The sequence below is a fragment of the Nuphar pumila genome, chromosome 6 (genome assembly GCF_984573655.1).
Source record: "Nuphar pumila chromosome 6, dmNupPumi1.hap1.1, whole genome shotgun sequence".
Lineage (NCBI taxonomy): Eukaryota > Viridiplantae > Streptophyta > Magnoliopsida > Nymphaeales > Nymphaeaceae > Nuphar > Nuphar pumila.
Window position 1 is genome coordinate 53,147,275 of NC_143254.1, and position 16,699 is coordinate 53,163,973.

Genomic DNA, 16,699 nt, shown 5'->3' on the forward strand with positions numbered 1-16,699 from the left:
AGAATTTACTCACTTCTGCATTAACCGCAGGAGAGATTTGTCAAAGACGTTTTGGGTATCGACATTGGCGAGTGGAGGTTTCGCTCAGCACACGATGCTCTTTTACAAAATAATGGCATCAATTATGGCATATTTATAATAAAGTATATTAAAGCAATATACAATGGACGAGAACCTGATTTCGATGTTGTATGCTCTACACTTAAACATGTTTTATTATCCTCTATTATTGGGGACTCAATTTATATATTGGTGTCACATTACCTTTTTTTTGCAGGATGATATACTTGGATTCTGCACAGAACTATGCAAAAAATTGATAAAGTTTCTAATTGCAGAAGAGAAAAAAACTCAACCGACAAGAATACCTAGAAGGCAACGAACGACGTGACCCCCCAGGAGTAATATGATGTACAAAGACATCTAACAAATTTTGTAAACTGTATATACAAATTTTGTATACAAATTTTATAAGACTGTGTATACAAATTATGTAAATTTCACTGGGTTGAAATAAAATTTTAATTTTACTAAACATGCCAATAAATTGCACTGTTATTTATAGCAAAGGCAAATCATTGTCTCTGACATTGACGTCATTTTATAAATCGCTATAGGACACTGTCTTGTATAACAATTCAAGTACAGTATATGTATAAGGATTTGTCTTATCGTGATTTACACAATGACTGATAAAAGGCAAAAAAGATAAAGAAAAACTAATTGATACGATGTTTATTGGTGAACTACAAATCTAGGTAACTTGATAAATACAAATCAACTTACAACCAATATTCTTTAAGTTTCATAGAATAACAGTATTTGTCCTATCGTGATTAGCTTTTACAAGCTTTGTCTATGTGAACAAATCATTGTTATGTTCGCCCTTCGTAAATGAAAATCGTAAAAGTGATTAGCGTTGTGTATAGTGAAGATTATGATTTGCTTTTACGGTCATTCTGTCGCGATTTGCAAAAAATTGATAAAAGTATGAAACAATTTGTACGTATGAAGGCTACATGCTATAACAATTTGTACGATATGTTCTATAGCGATTTACATAATGATTGATTCAACAGTACAAATTGATGACCCATTTAGAATTAGTAAAGTATAAATTGAGATAACTTCAATGATACAAATCAAGTTAACTTCTTAAATAGAAATCGATTTCGTTCACAAAGACAAATAAAGACATATCGTTATTGCGATAACTTCATAACTACAAATCCACATGATTTACAACCATATTCATTTATAAAAAATATTAGTATTTAGTTACAATACATCATGACCAATGGTTTGACTTAGATACAATACATGACCATCATCATCAAAGAAGACAAATATCATCACCAGTATAAAACCCACATCCAAATAGTGATGTGCTTCTAATGCAATTCAGGTGTGGAAAACTATTTACGGGAGGACATTTCTGTCAAACACATTTTTAGAGACTCCCATTTTTATAAAAGAAATCACCAAAACATCCATATTGTTCATCGTTGAGTTCATTTCTTGTTGCAAAGTGATTCTATGTGCAACTGAGGATACATTATCTCCAAGCAAACAAACTCATTAGTAATGGCAGCCCACTGCACCATTTGGCAAATATTTTTCCAACTGTGAATTGGTGTGCACTACTTTAGAGAGAAGTATGGATCCCTCACCACTGTAGCATACTTGTCTTGAAGTATATCAAAAATTAAGGAGAATATTTGTGTTTGCTTCGATATGGCGACAACGATTGAGGATGATTATGGTCGTTATATTCTGCGTGAGCTTCGAACCCCATCTATGAAGCACGTGTAGAAGGAACACAGAAGAACAAAAGAAGAAAGAAAAATACAAAGAAGAAGAAGAAGAAGAAGAAGGAGAAGGAGAAGGAGAAGGAGAAGAAGAAGACGAAGGCGGAGGAGAAAAAAAAAGAAGAAGTTGCGCTGCCATAGAAAAGAGGAAGAGAGGTTAAATAGATTAGGGTTTTAGACCTGGACAACGAGTCGGGTAGGATTTTACATAGAATAAGGTTTTACATAGATCTATATTAGGGTTTTACAAACATATCGATATCATTATCGCGGTAACTTCATAAATACAAATCAACGTCCTGATAATTATTTGTTAAGATTCTATAATTCTTTGTTGTAATTCTATAATTTTTTTCTATAACATGACATTCTATAAGTGTATAAATCTATTTTAATAAGTGTATCACACAAATGCCACTTAATAAATCATTGTAATGATCGACCTTCGTAAATAAAAACTGAACAAGCGTTTAGCATTGTGTACTATAAAAATGCCACGGATTTGCTTTTATGAGTTGTGTTCTTATCGTGATTTACACAATGATTGATAAATAGTTAAAATAATTTGCACAAACATTAATAAAAAGATGAAACGATATATACGTATAAAGACTACGTATTATTGCGATTTGCTTGATTCCGATTGTCTTTCAACCAGTTCTATAAGAGATCACGGCTTGTTACGTTACACAATGATTTACAATATAAATTACGATTTGTTCGTATGAAGGTTAGGTGCTATTGCGATTTGCTTGACACCGATTGGCTTGCAACCAATTATAATTTATTATGTAACGTAACATTCTATGATTATATTATTCTTTCTATAATAAATTGTGAATTGTTTTTCATAGAGGAAGTGTCTGATCACAATATGTACAGCCACAGATTTATCCTATCGCGATTTGCTTTTACGAGCTTTGTCTATGTCAACGATATGTTCTATAGCGATTTACAAATCAATTTAAGTAACAGTTGTAAACCGATATGAGTAAATTACGATATTATATATCGATATCGTTTACAGAGACAAACAAAGACATATTGTTTTCGCAGTTACTAAAATATTATTTTTGTATAAAACATAAATCAATATTATATTATAAATCGATATGTATCGTTGAATTTACCTCAATTTTGTTGTTGAATTTCACGTTGATTTGTATTTATGGGTTTAGGTGGGAGAGTGATTGGATTGGGTTAGTTGTGAGACATATAGAATGTAATTAAATTTATTTGATACTTTTAATAGTATTTATTTACAGAACAACTTTTTGTGCAACAATTTGACTATAGTATATATACAACGATGTGTATATGTAAAGGCTAGATGAGACAACGATTTGTCGGTGCACTTTTATCGTGATTTGTACTTATGCACAATGCGATTTTTATCCAATTATGGCCAACATAGACATCATTATATAAATCACGATAGGGCACTACATGGTATAACGATTTATATACCAAATAAATCACCATAGAGGCGATTTACTAATGGTTTAAAAATCAAGTTGCATCGATTTAACAACGATCATGCATATGTAGTAAATGTAACAACTTTTTACTTTTAAGATAGTTTATTTACAAAACTCTTTGTGCAACGATTCAACTACAATATATGTATAATGATTTGTATATGTGAAGGCAAGATAAGACAATGATTTTCACTAATAGTATAAGCATTGAACAACGGTGATTAACCTACAGTATCAAAATTGTAGCTCTATAGGCTAGATGAGACAACAATTTATACATGTGAATGATATATATTACAATAATTTATACATGTAAAGGATACATTATTAAACAGAATTCACACGCAATTCATGTATTTCATAGCTCACTTTCGAATTGAACTGAGCCTGTTATGAAACAGAACAATATAAGACACTACATTAAGTTTCACAAGAAATGCAAACATTCTCCCAACATTTATTACATACCAAAAGACTTGTAAAACTGAAGTTATCGTTTCAGAGAAACTGGTTGGGAGGATTGAAGGTTAGAACATTGTAGTGCACGTCTGTAGGGTATTGTTGCATATTAGAATTTACACAAGTTAGATATTGATAAGCTGCACATAATGCAATTTATATAGGAAGTAATATAATGTATTACATATCTGTTCATGCGAAGGACTTGGTTGCTTTTGCTTAGAGGTTAGTTGTTTCTTAGACATTTTCTTGACAACCAATTTTAGTGCATCCTTTGTCTTCCGACAACTGCGATTATAGAAAGGTTTCCTTTTGATACCCTTCGTTAGGTGAATTTTTTTATCATAATCTACAACGTTGACTCCTGACTTGTTGAAGATGATATTTACGCTTTGGCACAACTTTCTCATGCGAGTCAAGGGAAGCATAATTTTTACCTTCATTGTTCGCTCTCATTTTCTTGGACTAGTCTTCATGAGCTACAACAAATTGATGGTGAATTAACTGCATATTTTCAAGTAACTCCCTTGACACTTTTCTCATGCATACATAGGCTTCTTCACTTTTCTATGCCAAATCTGTAACATGCATAAATGACCTACATAGTTGTTTGTAACGAGAGGTTATGTGATACTTCTCATCAACACCAGATTGACTAACATTATCTGTATCTAGCAGTTCAATCTTTGTTTGTCTTGTTCACTTTTGCATTAAATATGACTCAGGTATTTCTTGTATCTTCTTTTGATTAAGTGCCTTTAATGCATGATGACATAAAATACCTTTGAATTCATACATTTTGCACATACATTCAACTGTTTTTTTATCAACATTGTATGTAACATGTGCTTCATGCCTTTTCGAATGCTCTTCGCCTTCTCATATAATATGGTATTTATGCATATTCTCGGTTTGCACGTATCTTTCTATGTTACAATTCATTACCTGTATAACCTTCTTCTTAATCCATTCAAATACAGTTAGTGTATACAGATCTACAGGTCGCATAAATATTTTTATGCCCAAAGTTATAGGGCATGTATTGAAGCAATTCACATCTTGTTCAAGCTCATTCTGTCTAAGACCGTCTACAAATAATTCATATTGTTCTATGAAGCAAAACATTGTTAAACATGAATACAAGCTTCAATGTGTCATGCATAGATTCAGTTCTTTGTGTGCTTATCATACTTGCACAAAAGTATTGTCTTTCACATGTTAATGCCCACTTCTCTTTGTCTGCATATAAATTTTGTAACCACAAACAGTCTTTAAGGTCGTGCATCTGAATAATTTCCTCCCAATCAGAGATAAAGGTGACCTTGTCTACGCTCTCAAGTACACACCTTGTAAAATTTTTATCAACCCCTGTCTTTTGATTAAATATGTGTCCTATGTTCTTTGTCGTATTTTGAAAGATATGCCACAAACATAGCGATGATGTGCATCTGGTCATACATGAGACATTGTAGCCACAATTGCATGATCACCATATATAAGTACAACTTCAGGGTGCTTCCCATTCATTGCCTGTGTAAATACTCTGAACAACCACTCAAAGGTTTTCTTAGTTTGGTCATACAAAAAAGTATCGCCTAATATGCAACTATGTGAGTGATGGTTCACTCCGATAAACTACGCAAATGGCAACTGTTCAGTATTAATCTTCAATGTTGTATAAAAAACAATACATCATTGAAACATTCATAATCTACTCTTGACTTTGAATCTACCCAAAATATATTCAGAGCATATCCATCTTCATTCAGTTGCATTGCACTAAAGAAACCAGGGTCAATGCTTGATTTCTTTTATAAGTAATCAACCAAAAAACATTTCTTCATTCTTCGTGTTACCTGTCATCTTCTTTCTCAAGTGATTTCTTAGATCCATAGGTGTGAATGGCATATTCTCACGACCACTATCTATGTGGGCACACAAATTGTATGTCTTCCTTGGTGCAATGCCAACGCTATCAGCTATTTCAGGAATTACAGCATGCGCTTCAGTTACTTTACAATGTGACCTTAACATAGGAGTCATAAATGAAGCTGCTAAATCATGGTTATGATCACTAATTAAAGTATGAACTACATATTTCCCATTCGGAAGTCTTCTTAACACCATTCTCACTGGACATCCACATCTTGAATCTAGCTTGCTCCTTGTTGGATTTTCACTTGACTTCTTCCAACCTTCCTTAGAACAAACATATGTTTTTTTCTCACCACGACACTCTGTGCATTTTTTGACCAAGAATACCTTTTAACACTGAAACCAAGTTTTAAGGCATAATTATTGTAAAATTTGTATGCAGCTTCCTCATTATTAAACTGCATTTTTTCTATGGGAACAGAGTCAAGTGTACTATCATGTACATTCCCAGTGCATGCATTGCTATCAAGTGTACTGTCATGATCGTTTACCTCATTATCGAATTGCATTTCTTTTGCTGGAACATTCAAGTCAAGAGTGAATCCAATGCATGCACCCTTCTTATCATGTGCATCATTAGTGCACGTGTTCACTTCTTCAGGTGCACATTAGTACAAATGTTCACTTCTCCATAACTTTCTACTACAAGAAAAATGTGGATTAGCGACATACACTATCCATCGTTAATCCGTCACTAATCCATCGCTAAACATCTTAACGATGGATTGATGATAGATTAACGATGGATAACATTTGTCGCATATTTTTCATCGCTAATTAGCATCAGAAATGAGTTGTCGCTACTTCTGTCGCTAATTTGTGACAGATTAGCGACAAACATGATCCATCGCAAGTTTGTCGCTATTAGCAACGGATAATATCCATCGCGAGTCCCTTGCTATTTTAACTTAGCGATGGATAATATCTATCGCTAGTCCGTCGCTAAATTTAAAAAAAAAATTAAAAAAAATTGCTTCCTGCCGAGCAGTATTCCGGCAGCAATAGGCTGGACTTGTACCGCACCACACGTGTTGCACCCGAGCGGCCCGGCCTGCCACTGTGGGGTCTTTTTCACAGAACTGGCGCGCTCTCTAATGCACTCTCTGATGTGCTCTCCAGCACCCTCTCGACCTGGTTCCCTACTTTTCTGGCCCGACCCGCCATTACGGGGTCTTCTGCATAATGTAGGAGAGTGCACCTCTGAATCAGTGCACTCTCATGCACGCTCTCTGGTGCTCTCTCGACCAGGTTCCCGGCTTGTTCGACCCGACCCGCCACTGCAGGGTGTTTTGCACAACGCAGTGGCTGCACCTTCGAACCGACTTACTCTCTGACGCCCTCCTGACCTGGTTCCCTCGCTTGTCTGTCGACCTGAAACCAGAACCCCTAACAGAATCATTAGGCCGGAAATGGAAAGCCATGCTCCAAAAAGAAAACCACTTACCAGACCAGATATGTCGGGCCAACCTGGTCCTCCAGTGCCGGTGGGCGACTTCGACTCCTCTTCTTCCTCGCGTTTCTCTGCCACGAGGTCGTCCTCGTTCGAGAAGTCAAGGAGGCCCTCCACGAAGTAGTCAGTTTAAATTTTGCACGGGGAGAGAGGGAAAATTTTCTGCCTTAGATAGGTCAGTTTAAATCGAAAAGTAGCGACAATTTTTCTGTCACTAATTAGGGATGAAAAAATTCTCTCGCTAATTAGAGACAGATTCACGACTGAAATATTCCATCGCTAATTCTGTCGCTAATTAGCATTTTTCTTGTAGTGTTTGGCAACGGAAAAATTCCGTCGCTAATTCGTCGCTCATTAGCGACAAAATTAGTGAGAGAAAACTTTTCGTCGCTAATTTTACAAATATTTTGAATATTAGCAATGGATAGTTTTCTCTCGCTAATCCGTCGCAAATTTTTGATGAAAACTATCCATCGCAAATGTCTGTTGCTAATTAGCATTTTTCTTGTAGTATTCCAATGATTGAGATAGATCATCTTCACTGCAACCAGATGATAAGCTCACCACTGTCATAAGCAAGATATCAATTTGTGTTATCTAGCGCATATGTTTACTACGATTTATTCAAGATGCATATAACAGTGGATACCAATAAGGTTAAGCAAGTCAAAGAAATAATTGAATGAATCATAATATAAAAGCAACAACGATTTGTTATTTGCTTATACTATGCATTGAGTTGTTATTTACCATGCCAATAAAAGAAACAATTTGTCGTATATGTGTGTTGAAGATAGTGATTCACGTGACAACAATTTAATTATATCTACGATGTTGTGAAGCAATTTCAATAGAAATCGCTAAATGGGCAGCAATTTGAATATGAAAATTGCGACCTCAAGCCAACAATAATGTATTTGCGCATGCACAAATTTTAAAATTCTTTCTATAAATATCTTACAAATCGATACTAGAAAATACATAATATCTTACAAATCGATATACATATTGCATAATATATTACAAATCAATACGACAATTCAGCATAATAGCTTACAAATGGACACTACAAAACACATAATATCTTACAAATTGATATATATATTGCAAAATATATTATAAATTGATACGAAAATTTAGCATAATAGTTTATAAATCGATATTAACAAACAAAATAATATCTCACAAATTGGTAGTATGTTACTACAACCGTGATTTGTGATATAATGCAAATACTGAGTGAATGGACGATACCATATGGGGTAGAGGCCCTTCTTCGCATCTGTAAACAAGCATTCTTGTCAATAGGTCTCAGTGTCTTATAAATATCTGTAATTTTCCAACCGTCGAAAAAACAAGATTCACCTGCAATAACAAAATAACTCTTTAATGACACTCACGACGACATACATTCTTCAACAATAGCATGATGGCATGGAAAGGTACTCACGACGCCTTAATGGCACTTGTTGGAATGTTTGTGCGTCATTGCTTTTTTCCATATTGCCTAACATAAATGAAAAAGAAGAGCAAAAAGAGATGGCCGACAAATGCCCCTATGACGCCCACCAATGCTCAAACCAGTCGATCGATTTATAGTTGCCTCCATGAGATAGGAACAAACCCGAGAATGTTTTGTAACACAAGGCAGGAATGAGAAGACGACAATGTGTTGTGACACAAGCTAAAAACTAAGGCAGGAACCTGGACTCGAGACGATGGCAAAGGGTGCTCCGGTAGTAACAGACGACGGTAAAGGGTGCGTCGTCAAAGGGAGATCCTATTACAACAGATGGTGCCTCATCAAATGGTGATTCGCTGGCAGCATAGGAGTTTAATGCTTAGGAAAAAAAAATGTTTGGACTTTTTGAAGAGTTAAGAACATCCTTCCTTTTTTGGATGGAGGACATTTTTATCCTTTTCTCGAACCGTCGTTTCATAGCGAAAATGATGAGAAATGATACTTAAGTCTTTGCAACCGCACCAGACTCCGATGCTAAGTGATGCTGACACACACGGGGATACGAGTCTCACATGCTTATATACGTGGCGCTCATTCGACCCCCCAAACATGCAGTATAGCAAAAGTGCATCTTCCGGGGAGAACACACAATACCTTCTCCAAAACCACTGACCACCTACATCCTAAACCACCATTATTTTACATTTGTACATCTTCTGCCAGTTTTTTGACAGGGAGGGAAAACCTTGTCAAGTGCGCACAACTCTGGCTTTCCATTTCCTCCTCCCAAGACCCATCATCAAAATTCTGAGCGTAGCTCAAAGGGTCATACCTGAAACCACCCCGTTTCGCTTTGTGCCTCCTTCCTTTGAGCACTCTAGTGAGCTTGAACCACCTCTTGAACCTACCCTTCAAACGCTCTCAACATGAGGTAAACCTGACCAAGCCTTCTTCTCCACGAGGTGAAGGGTGGTCCTCCATGGACACTATTTCCTAAGACCAGATTTTTCTATTGTTTCTTGTTCCAAGTAGTGTGGGTAGGGGAAGACAAAGATTTTGTAACTCGTGATAGAGTGAGGGAAGAGCAGATCGATGCCCACAGTCCGAAGCAATGGACGATGAAGATGTCAAATCACTTTCTTTAAGTGATTTGTCAGATCACCTGATCTGATGGGGAGGACACAAGATCAATTGATTTGACAAAACACAAATTTTTATGTTGTGACCAGTGTTGTGAGAGGTGTACGCCTTAGTATCTGAAGCGTACGCCTCAGAGCTGAAGCACACGCTCAAGGTATCAAGGCGTTGCAGTGAGGCGTAACCCTTATGACAAACAGGATGACCTTCCCTATCAACACCATTCATGTAGGCAACTCCTTCAAGACCAGACCCCAGTTCCTCCTCCATTACCGAATCGATCTTTGAATCTTTCCTCCACTGGAAAGTGTTCTTCAGCATTTCGAAAGCCTCATTCACCTTGAAATCTCTAGCTCTGAGGAACTTTAGCAGAACAACATTAGTACTGTCAAGATTCTTGTTGGGCAAAAGAGGCACATCCCACAAAGAGATATCCTCATTGACTACTTGGGTGTTCTCAATTTCATTGTTTTTCTCACTATCAGTCATTTCCTCTCCCTCTTTTGCTTCTTATGGAGTCTCCTTCTCTTCCTCGGCTGAGGCTTTTGCTGAAGAATCAACGACGAGCTCATTTTTGAGAATTGATTCTTCCACCTTGGACTTGAGCTTGTTCAGCGCCTTCCGATCAGGCTCCAACAAATTGGAGAGGAAATTGCTCTCTTCCCTGAACATAACAGAGTTTAATTTCTTCTTAGAATCCATATCTTGGCTCTCTTTTGCCTTCACCTCTTCGGACTTCTCTTCTGTGGCATCATCTATAGGCACAGGCTTTTCTTCAGTCGCCAATTCAACAGAAACTTTGGCCGGTTCAGCCTCCTTTTCGGCCATAGTGGTGGCAGCGGCGGGCTCTTCCGCCTTGGTTTTGATGGGCTTAGAGTCCTCAGCAGCCGTCATCTTTGATGCTGAGTCTGGATGTTATCAGAGTTCTTTCAAGTATAACTCCCCAAACAAAGAAAGCACGGTGCTTGCGGATTTTGAGCTGCGAGCTAGTTCGTGACCCCTTTGTCGCGAGCTTCATGATCGGTATGTACTAGAAATCCGACAGGGTTGGTGATGCATGCCAATTGTTTGAAGAAATGCCTCAACCAGATGTTGTTGCTTGGAACACCATGATTGTTGGGTTCCTGAAGAGGGAGGACGTGGGGTCTGCTCGGGCTTTATTCAAGTCGTGCCTGCGGAGAGGTCTTTGGTTACCTGGAACATCATGATCATCGGCCTAAGCGCAGAATGGGATGTCGATGGATGCGCTCAGGCTTTTTCGGTGGATGCAAGCCGAGGGGCTTGATGCCGAATGAAGTCACGTTGGTTGGTGTTCTTTCAGCTTGTGCTAAATTGGGTGCGCTGGAGGTCGGGAAATGGGTGCACAAGTACATTGAGAAGAACGACATTAAGCTGAGTGTTTTCTTGAGTAATTCCCTCATAGATATGTACGTGAAAGGTGGAACTTTGGAATATGCACGCCAAGTGGTTGATGGTATGTGTGAGAGGACAGTGGTATTAAAGCTTATTTTATTATTTTCATCATGAAGCTTACGCTCCAACGCCTCGAGGCTTACACCTCGCTTCATAACATGCTCAACGCCTCGCTTCGCCTCATCGCATTTAACAACCTTGGTTGTGACACTTCGATCTCCACCGTCGGTGGATGTGAATGATGACATCAGCACTTTTGGTGGGGCCCACTGATTGAACATGAGTGGTGGTGATCAAAGTGATAGACAGTAGTGATGGCCGAGGCTGGCGAGTTGGTCTACGATGGAACATTCCGCGAAACTTTTATTTCTATTAAGAATATAATGCCATGAGATGTTTTCCATTAAATTTGTATGCTAAAATGACTGATCTAGGCTTCACGCCCAAAATTTGTTCTGACCTTAGTAAAAAAATTGATCGAAAGTTAAGATCCTTATTTGGCTGTAGTAATCTTTGATGTTTGAGAACAGTGAAAGTTTGGTCAAGATCAGGTCGTACTCCTACCAGACCTGTCTTTGGATCCAATTGTACTAGACTTGGGTCCAATTGTAGGTAGCACAAACCAGACCCAATCAAATCTTAAGCTTTATATTTTTTACACTGAAAAGCTAGATCCTAATTTGGATTAAGGTCAGACCTTTATCTGATTTGAAACTTATTCAACCCGTCTCGGTCCATAGCTTGCCTTCAGTGATGAAAGCGTTCCAAGGCCAGCACTAGTCAAATCTCACACTGGGTTTCAAATTTGGTCAAACTTCTGGATTTTGACTCAGACACATGCATTGCCGGATTTAGCTAGTATGTATTTGAATCAGAGTCGGTGTGGAACACGTGGTCATGTCTAGTATGATCCAGGTCAGAATTGGGTAAACAAATATGATCAAATCTGAGTTGAAAGAAGGCACAACCCGGACCTTTCACATTTTTCACATGTAAATTAGTAGAACTTTACGCATTTTCAGCAGATCCAGTACGAGATGAACTCAGATCATCATCGGGTCCAGTACTTAACTATGAGATCTTTCATTGAATTTGAATATGAAATCCACTCTTCAAAAGCTAAATGCAGCTCTGGGTTGAGCACGACCCATCACACATCCGACTCTCTTGATTCCCTACTTCCTGCATAGAGATCAAAAGCCAGGAAATACATCAATAATTGTTGAGGTGTATGCTCTCTCTCTTTATATTATATATATAGAATCACTAGAATATACAACAACAACAACTACGCCTTCATCCCAAAACAATTGGGGTCAGCGATATGAACCAAAAAAGAAATTCATTTTGGGTCTTCCACATGAATCATTTTCCTCCAATCATTTCTATCCAACGCCATGTCCTCGGTGAGGTCCAAAGCATTCATATCCTTTCCTATCATCTCCATCCAAGTCTTCCTAGGCCTACCCCGACCTCTTTTAACTAATATATTTTCCCATTTCTCCAACCTTCTAACTGGAGCATCATTAGGCCTTCGCCGAATATGTCCAAACCACCGTAAACGATTCTCTCGCATCTTATTTTCAATGGGTGCAACACCTACCTTCTTACGTATCTCTTCGTTCCGAATCTTATCTTTTATTGTATTTCCACACATCCATCTAAGCATCCGCATCTCAGCTACACTCATTTTTTGAATATGATGTCTCTTGGCAGCCCAACATTCCGTACCATATAGTAAAGCGGGTCTAATAGTCGTCCGATAAAACTTTCCCTTCAACCGCAATGGCATTCTACGATCGCACAGCACTCCAGTAGCACTTTTCCATTTCATCCACCCAACCTTTATCCTATGATTTACATCTCCATCAATTTCTCCATACTTTTGAATGATGGATCCCAAATATTTGAAATAATCATTCACCGGTATATCTTGCTCACCAAGCTTCACTACACTCCCATCACTACTTCGTTGCTTACTAAACCGACATTCCATATATTCAGTCTTACTCTTACTCAACTTAAAACCTCTAGCTTCCAATGTCTGTCTCCATAATTCTAACTTAGCATTAACCCCAGCTCTAGACTCATCAATCAAAACAATATCATCAGCAAACAACATACACCACGGTACATTTTCTTGAATTGATCTCGTAAGCTCATCCATCACTATCGCAAATAGGAAAGGGCTTAAAGCAAATCCTTGATGTAACCCAACCGTTATCGGAAAATTGGTTGTCACCCCTCCACAAGTGCGGACATTGGTTACTACTCCTTCATACATATCTTTAATTATACTAATGTACTTGAGAGAAACACCTTTCTTCATCATTGTCCACCAGAGAACGTCCCTAGGTACTCTATCGTATGCCTTCTCTAAATCAATAAAAACCATATGCAAATCTTTGTTCCTCTCTCTATATCTTTCAATAAGTTGTCTAAGAAGATGTATAGCTTCCATAGTTGATCTTCCAGGCATAAAACCAAATTGATTCTCCGATATCATGACAACCTTCCTCAACCTAGACTCAATCACCCTCTCCCAAAGTTTCATAGTATGACTCATGAGTTTTATACCACGATAGTTTGTGCAATCTTGTATATCACCCTTATTCTTATATAAAGGCACCAAAGTACTCTTCCTCCACTCATTAGGCATCTTATTTGTTCGCCAAATCAAGTTAAAAAGATTTGTCAACCATTCTAAACCTTTCTCTCCCAAGCATTTCCAAGCCTCGATAGGTATACCATCTGGGCCAACTGCCCTTCTTGATTTCACTAGAATATGAACCACTATTTTCATGGATTTTTTGTTCTTTTTTCTTTAATATAATTGTACGAATGTGATCTACATGCTTGAATTTTATAGGAACCCGCTCTTGAATCATCAGATTTTGATGCATAAACGTGTTTTTTTTAAGGTTTTAAAATCAATAGCTTATAATGTTCATAAATATTCAAGCATTCAAAAATCACATTTTTCATCTAAAATACATGATCCAATGGTTGATTCTTAGCAAATTCGCCATGCCAAGCACATCCACATGGTTTGATTTGCAAAAAAGTGATGGAAATGCCCATATTTCAGGCTCTCATATTCTAGTTACTATATATATATATATATATATATATATATATATATATATATATATATATATACATGTTGAAGATGAAAGAAACCCCTCATTAAGAACCAGGTCACTTAATGCGCCCACCTCCCTGTGAGGTAAAACTCTGAGTTGAGGATACAGCCTTAAGCGCCTCAACCATGATAAAGGAATGACAGTTCCCAAGCACCAGCGGGATTCAATCCTGAGACTTTAGCTTGACCACATTGTTAACCACTACGGTGGTCGAGTGTGTTCTCTGATACTCCATTAAAGATCAGTACGCAAAATTAAGTAGGGCTTGTAAATGAGCTGAATGTACTGAACACAACCTGCCATATCGGGCTTGGGTCCATATACAAGGTGAGCAGAGCTGACCCAAACATTCAACGTTCGGGCTCAACTCATTTATGCCTAATGAGCAGCTTGTGGCTTAGCTTGCCATCTGCATGACCCAATCACGAATGACTTTGATTTGAGCCAGAAACTGCTGGGTTTGTTTCCCAGGCCATACAGCCATAGAAACCAGAGAACAGCATCAATATCACAAGCCTAGGATGCCTGCCGCGTTTGATGTTTGCTCAATGCAGTGTACCATACACGAACAACTTCAAGTATCTCTCGTAGAGACCCAGAGATTTCCAAGTTTTTTTTTTTGGAAGGCAAGCTGGGGTTAGGCAGACCCCTACCAGTTATACAACTATACCATTGCTTTTTTAACCTGCAACGTCCTAACACAAAGTGACGTGCACTAGCTTCTCCTACCAGACAAGCGGAGCCCCCGTTGGTAGATTTTCCAAGTTTATCTTAGAACACGGTTTTATTCCTTGAATTTTCTCTATAAGTTGGCTAGGTTTTGAACAAAAACTATCCAGGAAAACATTTTTTGGTAACCAAAATATATAGGAGTCCGGTTCCACTCATCCCTACATCATCCCCCATCTTTATAACCCTCTTAAATCTTATGACGCAAGTTGATTTTGATCAAACACTAGTATCGATTTAACAAGAATCGACCCTTGGACAGGTTTCTTTTTTGATGCGTGGGGGTAGGGTAATTCAACCAACCTAGGCTGGGTTTCGTAACCAAGGCAATTTTTTTTTTTAAAGTCCAGTACTGGTTATGCAGACCTCAACCAGTTATACACGAAGCAGGTTATATGTCCCCTCCCCCAAACAAGGCATCTCATGCTCCGGAGTCCCAAAAAGCACCACGTATTTAAGCCTGTGTGTCTCGTATCCCCATGTTTGCCAGCATTAATTAGCATTGGAGTTTGATGCAATTGCAAAGACTTAAGTACCCTCTTCTCCATTGGTGCCAAAAAAAATAACGATTCTAGAAAAGGAGTGATTGTAAACACTTAAGTGCCCCGAAGATGATTATTTAAGACCCAGTCTCTGCACCGCAGGATTATCCGAGAAAGAATTCTCTCCTATAGGAGGTCATGAACATCAACCCTCTCACTCTCTCTCTCCCTTCTCTTTCTGTTTCTGTGCACATTCAGCAGAAGATCCTACATTGCTCCATCAAGCACCGATTGACCTGCACATTGACTGTTGTGGAGCCTGATTTAGAGTTTTTACCCTTATAGGAGGAGGGTTTTGGGGGCTCCTCCCAGCGTAGGTAGCATCATTCAACTTGAAGAGTTGTAGAGCCTGATTCAAAGTTTTTACCCTTACAGAAGGGGGGTCTGAGGTTTCCTCCCAGCGTGGGTAGCATCATTCAACTTGATGAGTTGTGGAGCTTGATTCAGAGTTTTTGCCCTTATAGGAGGAGGGTTTGGGGCTCCTCCCAGCGTGGATAGCATCGTTCAACTTGATTTGTTGTAGAGCATGATTCAGAGTTTTTGCCCTTACAGGAGGGGGGTTTGGGGCTCCTCCCAACGTGGGTAGCATCGTTCAACTTGATTCATTGTGGAGCCTGATTTAGAGTTTTTGCCCTTACAAGAGAAGGGTCCGGGGGTTCCCCCCTGGCGCGGGGGCCTTGTATAATTTTTTAGTGATTTCTATTGTCATTTTATTTTCCATTTTAACTAAAAACCAGACCCCTATTATTCTGTGTTATTTGAGTTGCACAATATCATTCTCGCTTGACATCCACAACACTCAAATAACACAGAATAATAGGGGTCTAGTTTTTAGTTAAAATGGAGAATAAAATGACAATAGAAATCACTGAAAATTTATAGGATTAAACTATACTCAATAACGAAGACACCATTTTTTACGAATTTGGAATATGACCTCCGGTAAGGGAGATATGACCCTGACAAGTTGGTCCTAATTCGGGTAGCGATTTACAACGATTTGTTTACTGAATAACACTACAAATCGCTATAGTGATTTGCAGAACACACTATAAATCGCTATAGTAAGATCCAACAACACTATAAATCGCTGTGGGGCTCATTGGAGACCCAAAAACACTATAAATCGCTATAGTGATTTGC